A 14,348-nucleotide genomic window follows, 5' to 3' on the forward strand; every position below is an offset into this window, starting at 1 on the left:
AGAGGAACAGGATGAACAAATTCATACTGTAAAAACTCCTGTGTCTGCAAAGAGGCATCAAAAATGAACGTGACATCAGGGAATGTCAAGGATGTGGCCCATTTTATCCACCGTGGATGCAAAGCTTTCGAATTTGGTACACTGGCCTTCATCACTGCCTCAAGGGCAGGATACGGGGTAACAACCAAAATGATTTTTCCCTACGACAGTGCACGTTCCTTAAGAATCGCCATCTGCACTGCTGTCAAGACGTTTTCCACAGTGGAAAACCACAACTCAGCCGATGTGTACAGGTGTGACTTGTAAGCTATAGGGACTGTGTCACCCTCGTTAAAAGTCAGGTAAGTGAAACCCACTGCCCCAAGGATGATTCTTATCACCAGGTTGCTGTGGTTATCACGTGTCAACAAGAATTTAGATTCAAGAAGATCAGCCTGCAAAGATTGCAATATGGCTGAATGTGTCGGCAGCCAGCAAGATTTGGAGAAAGTAGGTTGTACCAAAGCGTAAAGAGGCTTGATACGCTGGGCATATTCGGGAATGTAAGAAGGCCTCAAATTTAAAAAGCCCAGTAAATACTGTAGTTTCTTCAGTGTTGTAGGTGCGTGTAGCCGTCTTTTCCATAAAGTGAGGAGCCAAACCTCGACCTTCATTGTTGAGCTCATAGCCCAGGAACAACACTGTAAACTTTGCGATGTGAGACTTTTGCAAAGTTAAATTTGTAATCGTAGTCCGTGATGTAATTCATCGTCTGTGAGATAAATGTCATCCACATACGAGCATGCATCTGTGTCGAGCCCCTCCAAAAGAAAGACTATGCGGGCAGCAAAGACTCCAGGACAGTTCTTATACCCCATAGCCAAACGTCGGAATTGGCGATGTTTGCCACCACTGGTAAAAGCCGTCCATTGACTACTAATAGAGGACAGATTATGGGCAAAAAAGCCATTGGATGTGTCAAGTGTAGTCTTAAACCTTTTACACACGAAACTATCCACAAGAGCAGAACTGTAAGTGTTTTGTACCACGCATGTACAATAATGGGAGTTTATGTGCCGGTAATCCAATTCCAAACGTTACGAGCCAACAGGCTTAGTCACAGTAAAAAGAGGGTTATTCATCAGAGACACACATGTTTTAATCAGACCTTGATATTCCAAATGCTTAAGGATTTCTGCAACAGGAGCTTTCGCTTCACGCCGCATGGGGTATTGGGGTTGAGGCTGTGGCATCAACCGGTAGGGAATCTCATGTCGAGGGGAGAATGTGTCCCATCCACAGTGAGTATGGTACAAAGCCGGAGCAGGCACCTTAGCCCAATCGTCTGTGAAACGCAGGGCCTGCTCCTTCGGCACAGTGTGCGCGAAACTAGGGTGGATTACCTCCTCACCTTGGGGAGCACCTAAGATGATGGGTGGGGGCCAGTCGACCTCCGCCAACAAAATATCATAGGTAATAGCCAGATTTTCCCAAAAAAAACCTTTTATAGTACGTCGTATGTCACCTTCAATTAAAAGGTCAATTTCAAAAAGCCTTTCAGGGGGAGCCACTCTAGTGTCAGCCGTCTCAAGTACAACAAACGTGTCAGTCACCGTCACCTTCAGTAGTGGACGAAGCGCCTCTCACACTATGGTAATCTCTGCCGCGCTGTCCAACAGTGTCAGCGCCCATGTCAGATTCCGAAGTTGCGTTCTCACTATCTGTGGCATATCTCGCTGTTAAAGCTGCAACTTTCTTCTTTTGAAACTGAGGCCTTTGACACAATGACTCGTCCTGCTTGCCTTTTCTGTCAGCCATGCGAGGCTGTTCATGGCCTTGTCAGGCACCCTGTCCTCTGCCGCCGCCTCCTCCACCGGTTGGTGAGACCGATGTTTCCTGCAAAGAGGGAGGAGAACGTTGATCAGGAACCTGAAAAATGAGCGAGAAAAAGTTGTATAATTGAATTGTTTGTTACTGGCAGAGGTAAGATGGTTGCAAACGCTGTGTACAGTAGAATATAATGTGGTAGGGCTAAGGAGCAGTATTTTACAAACATAATAAATACTCAGACACAGATAGATGGTTGAAGTGGGTACGGGCACGTGTGCTCGACTCCATTTTATTACATTGCTGTTGGTAACAAGTAGAATAGTAATCATGATATCATACAAAGACATTCAGTCCTAACTGGTTTATGGCTTCTGCTGTACAAAGTTAGGAGGGTTTCATGAGTTGTGGTGCAATAAGGTGGGATCTGTTGGTGTGGAACCTGCGATGATAAGTGGTTCAGACAGACCTCAGTGGTAAGACTGTCTTTTGGCTAGTGAATTTTGGCCTAATAAGGCTACGTGGCGATTATTTATAGTGCACTGAGTTAGTGGTACGTATGGTGCTCAGTGTGTTGCCTTCTGGACTGTATCATCTGTAATCACGATTGAAATAAAAGATGATACATGTCTGGAATACATTGTTGAAATGTGTATTTTCAGGGACATTATAGTTCAAGTTGTGACCTGTGCTGTCTGCAGTGTAGACTGCCATTGAGTGTGCCTTTGCACTTGCAAAAACAACAAGTGATGGACTGAATGTGGATCAATGTCACACACTCCCCCAGTCAAAAGATCTGGGCCCAAATCCATCGTTTTTTTGCACTCCACACCACCCTGGGTTAGACAATGGCGATATGCAAATCAGCTCTGACCCTGTTGCCCCATGGGAACAGTCCAGTCCGAACTACAAAAGCCATGTCCTTCCCAGAACAGAATCAAGCATCCGAGGACCGGACCGGTTTCGAGGTAACACCTCTCTTCAGCCCGGCTAGCTTGACTCCAAGTGGTGTGGAGTGCCTGGGACCCACGTCTGGGCATCCCCAGCGCACTTAGGGCGGCAATTGCAAAAACAACAAGTTTGCACTTGCAGCGTGAATTTTGTTTTTCAACTAAACCTAGAACTGATATGAAAGAAGTTTTTGAAGGAAGGCACAGTAATTGGAGTAATGTCTTTTGTTAATTGAATTCTGCATAAATTATAATTACAAGTGATAGTGTGCCTGACTGTGACATAAAAATGTTCACTCTTCTTTGCGATGATTTATGTTGCACTGAGTCAGTAGTACCTTTGGCACTCAGCTTGTACGTAGCCTGCGATTATGCGTGGTCCAGGTGGGCCGCACTGGGAGCAATGCTTTTTGCCTAGTGAATTCTGCCTTAATAGTGTCATGGGGAGATGACTTGTGGTGCAGTGAGTTAGTGGTACCTGAAGACATATAGTACAATTGTCTCTGCATTAAATAAAGAAAGGCTTAATTCAATGATGTCCATAGTGTAGATGCAAAGCTGAATTCAAGTTGTGAACCCTGCTGTCCGCAGTGTAGATCGAAGGCAGTAGTCAGCACAGTTATAGACAAATGCTTTTTTTTCACATACTTTTACAAAATTGGAAGACATAGAGTACTATTGTCTCTACCTCAAATAAAGCATGGCTTAATTCAATGCTGCCCGTAGTGTAGATTCACAACTAAATTCAAGTTGTGAACCCTGCTGTCCGCAGTGTATATCGAAGGTAGGTGTCGGCACAGTTATAGATGAATGCTTTTTGTGACATCCTTTTACAAAATCTGAAGACATATAGTACAATTGTCTCTGCCTTAAAAAATACAAGGCTAAATTCAATGCTGCACATAGTGTAGATCCAAAGCTGAATTCAAGTTGTGAACCCTGCTGTCCAAAGTGTAGATCAAAGGCAGTAGTCAGCACAGGTATAGACAAATGCTTTTTGTCACATCCTTTTACAAAATCGGAAGACATAGAGTACAATTGTCTCTACCTTAAATAAAGCAAGGCTTGATTCAATGCTGTAAGTAGTGTAGATCCAAAGCTGAATTCAAGTTGTTAACCCTGCTGTCCACAATGTAGATGTAAGGCAGTAGTCAGCACAGACATCAAAAAATTATTTTTGTTGTATCCTTTTACAAAATCTAAGAACATAGAGTACAATTATCTCTGCATTAAATAAAACAAGGCTGAATTTCATGCTGTCCGTAGAGTACATCCAAAGCTGAATTCAAGTTGTGATCCCTGCTGTCCACACTGTAGATGGAAAGCAGTAGTCAGCACAGATATCGACGAAGGATTTTTGTCACTTATTTTAACAAAGTCTGAAGACATATAGTACAATGCTGTGCGTAGTGTAGATCCAAAGCTGAATCCAAGTTGTGAACCCTGCTATCTGCAGTGTAGATCGAAGGCAGTAGTTGATACAGACATAAGTCTCCGGTGCTGTGGCGCTGAGTTCGCAACAGGCCTGTATCGAGGAGGCACGTGGTCATGGCGACAGCCACCATGCAGGGTGAGGTCATTTACTGTGGCAGACTCTTTCCTCTTTGCAGAAGTGATCCATGCCCAAGGCGTAGGCTAAATATTTATAGAGTTATGCTGTAGTTGCGCATGTTGGACCAGCCCACTCGGCTTCTGCTTCAAGGGGGGGGAGACAACACAGCTACATGACAGAGATATTCGCCAGTGTCTGAGATAATATTGTTGTATCCACTGTGCAGTACACTACACGTATCAATAGTATATCTACACATGGAAATGTTTTTGGTGTGTATAGTGAGTTGTGTATAGTATATCACCAGTAGTGTTAGGATTGTGTACATCTCCGAACATTGAGCTAGTGTGCTGTTGAAGGGATATATTACTTTGGGAAGGTTCGCTGTGCTGTTTTGCGCTCCCTCTGAGGTAGTAGAGGGGGAGGGGTCAGGAAGGGTGGTTGTAGTGGTGGTGGCGCTAGGTGTTGTGATTTTGTTGGGTGTTCGAAATGCATAATTAGTACCTCTATCACATATTCGTCTTTAAATATAGGTGTGAGTTGAGTGTATTTCACGCAGTAGATAGTCGACCTCCTTACACCAGTTAAATGTTGATGTTAATTTCTTACTGGTAAGTGGAGCTATCGCCTGTTTTTTTAGTGGTTTGTGGCAATTTTGTTGGCAGAAGGAATCAATTGAAGAGTGGTGATATTTGCAGTTTTTACTAGGTTAAGATTGGGATGAAAATTAAAAAAGAAAGAATAAAACAGACAAGCTTAATGAATATTATAATTAGGAAGTATCATTTGAAAACCTTTGAAATTCACTGAAAAAACCATAGGTTTCAGGCAGGTTATACTTAGGAATTATCATTTTAAAAACCTTTGAAATTCACTGAAAAAATCATAGGTTTCAGGCAGGTTAAAGTTAGGCATTATTATTTAAAAAACCTTAGAAATTCATTGAAAAAAACATAGGTTTCAGGGGTGTTATAGTTAGCTGGACATTTCACTCATACAAAACCATTGAAATTCCTCCATAATAGATAGTTGTACTAACTGTAACTCTTGCTCCCGTAATCCACTGGTGAGGATGTCACATATTACATCATTCATGACATTGTCAGTGACATCACTAATGACAACACTGATGTCATCTCAAATGACATTACTGATGACATCACTGATGGCACCATCCACGTGACAATCAGATACACCTCATCATACACTAGTGTAACCTTTCATCACTCACTGTAAAATACAGAGTACCATATTTGAATCTATTGACACAGCAATACAAGTATCTAAAAATCCACTCAGTGATTCCTAGATCTACACACACATCTAATCAATAACCTATAGATTCACTCCTAGATGTTGTCAATGATCAATAGAACACTAATATACTTATACACCTATATCGACATTACACACCACCACACATCCTACTCAGTTATGCAGTCATCCTACTCACTTTTGCAAACAATGTATCCTATTTACATTTACTCAGCTACACACTTATAAAAATAGCACTTTATTTATTGATATAGATAGTAATTCATACTTAGTGTGTTATGAAATCACTATTACAAGTATAAATTTATCTATACAGTCACTCATGCAATCAATGAGTGAATTTTATGTATACTTATTTATATACAACAACTGTCACATACACTGCATTTTATGTTTCCACTTTGTTGGACATGTACCATTGAGAAATACATTTGCTCATCACCACAGCCATAAAGATATTCACTCACCCAAACAACTAGTATAACACAAAGTGTTAACCTCATATATGTACTGAATTAACTATTCACATATCTTTGGGCAGTCACAGATCCCCCACTGAACCACACATACATAAGCGCTCCCATACAAATAATCAGTTAACTAATCAATAACTAATAAAAACGTTCACATAGCTAGTAACCAACTGGTGCAGCAGTTTACACAACAACTTACAAAGTAATACAGATATTCACACTGTTTAGTCACTATCCAATATATTTAGTGAGACACTATAATTTACTCAAGTAAACAATCAATACCACTGCTACTAAATCCTTTAACCAGATATATATATATCCACTGATTCTTCAATGCAGATTGGTGTATATAATACATATTTAAATAACAAACCAAACCACATTCACCGGATGATGTCATCAGTGATGTCATTTGAGATGTCATCAGTGATGTCATCAGTGATGTCACTGACCATGTCATGAATGATGTAATATGTGAGATCATCACCAGTGGATTGGGGGCGCGAGAGTTACAGTTAGTACAACTAACTATAGCAGAGGAATTTCAATGGTTTTGTATGAGTGAAATGTCCAGCTAACTATAACACCCCTGAAACCTATGTTTTTTTCAATGAATTTCTAAGGTTTTTTAAATGATAACTCCTAACTATAACCTGCCTGAAACCTATGGTTTTTTCAGTGAATTTCGAAGTTTTTTTAAATGATAATTCCTAACTGTAACTTGCCTGAAACCTATGGTTTTGTCAGTGAACATATATATATATATATATATATATATATATATATATATATATATATATATATATATATATATTCACTGAAAAACCATAGGTTATAGACCATATATAGTTAGGAATTAGCATTTAAAAAACCTTATTTTACTCACACAAAACCATTGAAATTCCATATATAGTTAGTTGCACTAACTATATATCGCACACCCGCAATCCACTGCTGATGATGTCACATATTACATCATTCATGACATGGTCAGTGACATCACTGATGACATCACTGATGACATCTCAAATGACATCACTGATGACATCACTGATGACAACATCCAGTGACTGTATGTTTCTGTAAAGTTAAAATGTGTCTTACATATTGAAGAATGAGTGGAAGTATAAGTGTCTGGACAAAGGATTTAGTAGGTGCATGACTGAATGTATGAGTGAGTGATTAAATGTGTCTCACTGAGTGCATGGGTTAGTGACTAAAGTGTCTTAATTTGTGCATCATTATGTCTGTTGGAAGTGTGATTGATTCTTTACAGGACTGACTAGGTGTGTGAGTAACTCCATGGATGAGTGGCAGAGTGTGAGTGTCTGTATAGGTGTATGAGTGCATATGATAGTGTTGTAAAGATGAGTGATTGTATGTATGAATGATTGTATGGGTGAATGAGTGAATGTGTGTGTAGACGTAGGAATCAGTGAGTACATATGTAGTAACTAGTATTGGTGTGTCAATGGTTTCAAAAATTATACTCTGTATTTAACACTGGGTGAAACAGAGGTTATATTAAAATGTGAGGAGATGCATTGTATTGTCACATGAATGATATCATCAGTGATGTGGTCATTGATGTCAAATGAGATGTCATCAGTGATGTCATCAGTGATGTCATTTGAGATGTCATCAGTGATGTCATCAGTGATGTCACTGACCATGTCATGAATGATGTAATATGTGACATCATCAGCAGTGGATTGCGGGTGTGCGATATATAGTTAGTGCAACTAACTATATATGGAATTTCAATGGTTTTGTGTGAGTAAAATAAGGTTTTTTAAATGCTAATTCCTAACTATATATGGTCTATAACCTATGGTTTTTTCAGTGAATTTTCAAGGTTTTGTAAATGCTAATTCCTAACTATATATGGTCTATAACCTATGGTTTTTTCAGTGAATTTCAATGGTTTTTTAATAGCAAATATCATAAGCTGTCGAATGTCAAGTACGTGGTAAGTGAAAACATTTTCGTGTTTATGCACACTGATCTGCTTTGAATGGTGCCCCCCCCCCCTCATTTCTATTAGGAGTACTCTCTCTTTGCACATAATGAAGGGTAGTTAACGCAGGCCTTTGCCCCCGTTGTAATACGTCGTGCCTGCTTCTCTCTCCATTTGATTGATTGTTATCCAAGTATTTACTGTTTTAGAATTGGTTCTCTTTGGTTCATTCTCTATTTACAAACAAACACAGAGTCGCAATACTCTGTTTAGTCTTTGCAGATAACGAAAAATCGTGTAAAAAAAAAAGAAAAGGAATCGAGCAAAATCAGTAGGCCACTAATGGGATCTCTTTTTGACCTCGCTAAAATAGAAACATTAGGAACAACCCCTCATGACAAATACAAAACTAGTGAAATGAACTGAACTCCACACAATGATGGCTGCAAAACAGCTCGGCTCCGCCACCCACCCCGCCTACAATAACGATAAAGAGCGGCTGCCATGATTGGTTGCGGAATGGCCACGACGGAGCTACGAAATGGTGGTGCTCTCATGCTAACCCCAGCTTCAGTCTGAAACATCCAGAAACACTGTAGACTACCAATTCGATCAGTTCCGGTAGCGCCCCAATGTAACCCGGTAGAGAAGAACTAGCCCTCCCCTCTTTGACTAATGGTTCTTGTTGCCTGTCCCTTCTGTTGTCATTTAACAGAACTATTTAGCCTGCTGAAAGGGGTTGTGTTCCGACCGCTGGTTGGTGGAGACATTTTGACTATATTCTGGACCTGCGTTGTCGCGTAATGCGTCATATGACGCGCCGCGTTAGCGCATCCGGAAGTCATCCGGGGCGCGCAGCGCGTAACGTAAGCATAACAAGTCATGTGACTTGTTAATAAAACTTTTCATTGGTTCATTTTACTTTTCTTATTCTAATGATGAAAGGCTTGGTCATATGACCTAAAAATTACGCTTTTTATTACTTCCGAACATTATTTTTTCTTAAATATATGTTATAATGTTCCAGGCTAATGTACTTTCCCGGAAAATTTACAACTGTCCTGCAAGTAAAATATATTCTTTTTTCGAGAAAAAGACCGTTTCTTCGTCCCATGACGGAGCCGTTGAGCAAAAGAGGGTCGACCTGCTGTCTTAGTCGCCGATACGCCTGAATATGAGATTCTTATCGATCACTTTATGTTGCAGGAATAGAAAACACAACAGCCCTTGACCATTTATCTTTACTGCGTTCCTTCATATTATACCTTTTACCCTTCATGTAATTGGTCTGCTTTATTTCACTTGCCTTTTAATGATTCTAAAACAGTGACTATTATTAAAAACTTTACCAATGTATATACTACTACCATGTTTTCTTTTAAAAACCTTTATTGTGAAAATTTCATTATACAAATACGAGCCTATAACCACGTGGGCCGGCCACGGAGCAAACTGTAATCGTATATGATGAGTAGACATTTACACTGTAGAGGAACGTAACGGGCGGGCCATTAGGTTGCAAGAACTAAGGTGTCTAACAGTTACGGAATCGGTGGACGTACATTTTATAATTAAAATACGACAGGGCCAGTTACAATAAAATTATCTAGATATACATTTGCGGGCAAGTACCATGGGTGACGTTAATTCGAACTTTCAATAGTACAGTAATCAATAACACATCAGAACTTAATATCAATAGGGATGTCGAAATATTCAATCAATTCTCGTCCCCGCCCGCCATGTGCTTCAAAACTGCATACGTATCTCGTGATTTCAAGGTTCTGCAACCAGTACACAACAAGGAGTTACGAGTCCCATTTATTCCGGCGCCATTTTGGGCGAGGACGGGCAGGTCCAGGATATAGTCAAAATGTCTCTACCAACCATCGACTATGATGATGTTCATATGCTGTATTTATTAGAGTAACACTCATCTGTCCACATGAAATTAATTTGCCACAATCTAAACATGTCATTTTAATCTTTCCAAAGTTCTTCTAAATATTTGGGACCGTTTCCCTTGCCTCTGATGCTGTCAGTGCCACTTCTTTGATGAATGTACTAGCAGGTCAGGGGTTCTCCTCCAAATCTCTCTTTTATGCAGCACTATAATTAATTGGTGCCACCTCTCCATATGACGATGCATGGTATAGTTACCATAACTATATATTTTTTTGGTTCCTCTGGAGAGTTCATCGTGGCAGATGAAGCGTGTAACGTACCGGGCATTTACCTTTTTTTGCATGTACAGGAAAGGAAAAAAAAATCGAGCGTCCGAGTTCTAAGGTGTCCCAGGGCCATTTTAGTGGACCAGGCCCAAATCCAAAGAACAGGCCGCCATTTTGAGAGTCCTGTTGCAGCCGCCTGTCGCTGTAGCATCAAGAGCAGCCGAAACTCAGCTGAATGGCAACTGAAACGGTAAAGGGGCGCCCCACTACAGCAGACGAGCCTCCACCTAGGAAGGCCCGTTCACGCCGCCTCCCCCCCCCCCCTCGGGCACCCCACGCCGTTATTCGGAGCAGTATTGTAGGATGGCCACACCAGTGCGGCAACTTGCTAGACATCACCTCGGTGGTAACCGAATCTCAACGCCTTGTGGTGTCTTCTATTCAGAAAACATTGTTATGCTGCCTTCGACCTATTCGCCGCAAGTGCGCACGCAACTCAGCTGCATAGCTTGCTAGACACCACCTCGGTGCTAACCGAATCTCAGCGCCTTGTGGTCTCTTCTATTCCAAAAAAATTGTTGCGCTGCCTTTGGCCCCATTCGCACATCGGTCCGCTACTGCCGCCATCTCACAGGCCAACGGGGCGACCCACGCCGACTTTCAGCATTGTAGGATGTCCACACCAGTGCACCTTACTAGACACCACCTCGGTGCCATCCGGATCTTGGCGCCTTGTGCTGCCTTCGGCCTATTCGCACATCGGTCCGCTACTGACGCGAACTCACAGGCTAATGGGGCGCCCCACGCCGAGTTTCAGCATTGTAGGATGACCACACCAGTACAGCAACTTGCTAGACATCACCTCGGTGCCATCCGGATCTCGGCGCCCCACTGCAGATGAAGTGCCTCTCAACTATGAAACCACCACGGTGATATCCGGATCTTGGCGCGTTGTGCTGCCTTCGGCCTATTCGCACATCGGTCCGCTACTGACGCCATCTCACAGGCTAATGGGGCGCCCCACGCCGAGTTTCAGCATTGTAGGATGACCACACCAGTACAGCAACTTGCTAGACATCACCTCGGTGCCATCCGGATCTCGGCGCCCCACTGCAGATGAAGTGCCTCTCAACTATGAAACCACCACGGTGACATCCGGATCTTGGCGCGTTGTGCTGCCTTCGGCCTATTCGCACATCGGTCCGCTACTGACGCCATCTCACAGACTAATGGGGCGCCCCATGCCGAGTTTCAGCATTTTAGGATGACCACACCAGTACAGCAACTTGCTAGACATCACCTCGGTTCCATCCGGATCTCGGCGCCCCACTGCAGATGAAGTGCCTCTCAACTATGAAACCACCACGGTGACATCCGGATCTTGGCGCCTTGTGCTGGTTCCGGCCTATTCACACATCGGTCCGCTACTGACGCCATCTCACAGGCTAATGGGGCACCCCACGCCGAGTTTCAGCATTGTAGGATGACCACACCAGTACAGCAACTTGCTAGACATCACCTCGGTGCCATCCGGATCTTGGCATCTCAACGCCTAGTGGTATCTTCCATACAGAAAATATTGTTGCGCTGCCTTTGGCCCCATTCGCACATCGGTCCGCAACTGACACCATCTCACAGGCCAACAGGGCGCCCCACGCCGACTTTTACCATTGTAGGATGGCCACACCAGTGCCACAACTTGCTAGACACCACCTCGGTGCCATCCGGATCTTGGCATCTCAGCGCCTTGTGGTGTCAGTCAGAAAATATTGTTGCGCTGCCTTTGGCCCCATTCGCACATCAGTCCGCTACTGACACCATCTCACAGGCCAACAGGGCGCCCCACGCCGACTTTTACCATTGTAGGATGGCCACACCAGTGCCACAACTTGCTAGACACCACCTCGGTGCCATCCGGATCTTGGCATCTCAGCGCCTTGTGGTGTCTTCTATTCCGAAAATATTGTTGCGCTGCCTTTGGCCCCATTCGCACATCGGTCCGCTACTGACGCCATCTCACAGGCCAACGGGGCGCCCCACGCCGACTTTCAACATTGTAGGATGGCCACACCAGTGCGGCAACTTACTAGACACCACCTCGGTGCCATCCGGATCTTGGCGCGTTGTGCTGCCTTCGGCCTATTCGCACATCGGTCCGCTACTGACGCAAACTCACAGGCCAACGGGGCGCCCCACGCCGACTTTCAGCATTGTAGGATGGCCACACCAGTGCTGCAACTTGCTGGACACCACCTCGGTGCCATCCGGATCTTGGCGCGTTGTGTTGCCTTCGGCCTATTCGCACATCGGTCCGCTACTGACGCCGCCTCACGTGCCAACGTATTTTCTCCGCATTTTATACCCTATGCCGCGTAACAGGTCATGTGACTTGTTTATAAAACTTTTCATTGGTTCATTTTACTTTTGGTTTCCTAATGATGGAAGGCTTGATCATATGACCTAAAAACAACACTTTTCATTGGATGAAAACTTTTTTTTTTTCCCAAACGATGAAAGCCCCACCTTGTTTCTGGATGTTTCAGACTGAAGCTGGCGTCAGCATGAGAGCACCACCATCTCGTAGCTCCGTCGTGGTCATTCCGCGAGCAATCATGGTAGCCGCTCCCCACCAGAAGCCTACAGGAGTCGGGGGCCCCCAAAACTTTTGATGAATCCTCAAGGCGGAGGGGATGCTTTCGAGAATGGGGTCCAAGACCTAGCAGACAAGCGTCCGATTTCCAAGGTGTCCCAGGGCCATTTCAGTGGACCAGGCCCAAAAAGGAAACAGCCATTTTGAGAGTCCTGTGACAGCCGCCTATCGCTGCACCGCAAGAGTGGGCGCAACTCAGCTGAATTGCGGCTTTTGACACAGTGGACCAAAAACGGACGGAATGGCAACTGAAACGGTAAAGGAGCGCCCCACTACAACAGATGAGACTCCACCTGGAGAGGCCCGTTAACGCCGCCTCCCCCGGGGCGCCCCACGCCGTTATTCGGAGCAGCATTGTAGGATACCAAAACCAGTGCGGCAACTTACTGGACATCACCTTGGTGCCATCGTTCTGCTGCCTTGGAACTATTTGTACAACAGTTTGCTACTGATGACCCACCCCCCGCGATGCCCCATGCCAGAAATCTGGACGTTGTGCTGCGTTGGGACTATTCGCACAGCCGACCGCTACTTCGTTGTTTTTCCCTAAAAATGTTTATATGTTATTACTGTTTTTGTTTTCTTGTATATATTTATAAGTTATTAAAGTTTTATAATCTTACTACTTTGTCGGAGTGCTATATATTTTTAATGTGACACATAATTGTAAAAACTTTGATGTACAAAGAGTCATCCCTGAAATCTTCCGCTTCAGGCTCGGTCCCCTCCCCAATCACAATACAGGATGGTTTTCAGATAATAGGAACGCGTCTGCTGTGACGGATCTCATCGAGTGTGGGCCTTGATCTACTATAACTCCTTTGAAGAGGGGTGATTCTTTACAGCTGGGGCCATAAACTACATCTGCAGGGCTAGCTGATACCCTAGCACCGGCCTGGACAATCGGACACAGAGGAAAAGGAGTGTCAGAGGGTGCGGTAGTGAATAGGGCGAAAGGGAGGTGTCGGGCGGGCACAGGGTGTGATTCTCAGGGAAGAGCAGCGCAGATGGGGGGAGGTTTATTACCCATGCATAAGACAGAGAGCGGGGGTGACCACTGCCTGGGGGAGATGCTTGCGAGGGTGGGGAGCCATGCTAAGGATCGACAGCGTGCACAGAGTGGGTCTGGTCAAGGCATCTAAAATGACTGCCGTGCACGACAAAAGTGTGGCATTTGAAAAAAGACAAGATGGCGCAGACAATGTTTTTCAACACTTCCTGATTTCCTTCGAATCGAACGTTAACAGACGTTGGGGCATATTACCAAAGTTAAGCGATATTTATCCCTAACGATGCTTAGCAACGATTTTTTTACCGCTAAGCATCGTCAGAAATTATCGCAGATAAACCTTGCTATTATCAAGGTTTATCGCAAATACGATAAAAAACGACCGCAATGCATTAATATCGCTGAAAACTCAGCGATATTCATGCATTACCGAGCTAATGCTCTTAGCCATGTTATCCACCTCCCATTGCATAACATGGCTAAGAACTGCTCAGGGCAGGTG

This window comes from Lissotriton helveticus, chromosome 6, assembly GCF_964261635.1.
Source record: "Lissotriton helveticus chromosome 6, aLisHel1.1, whole genome shotgun sequence".
Taxonomy (NCBI): Eukaryota; Metazoa; Chordata; class Amphibia; order Caudata; family Salamandridae; genus Lissotriton; species Lissotriton helveticus.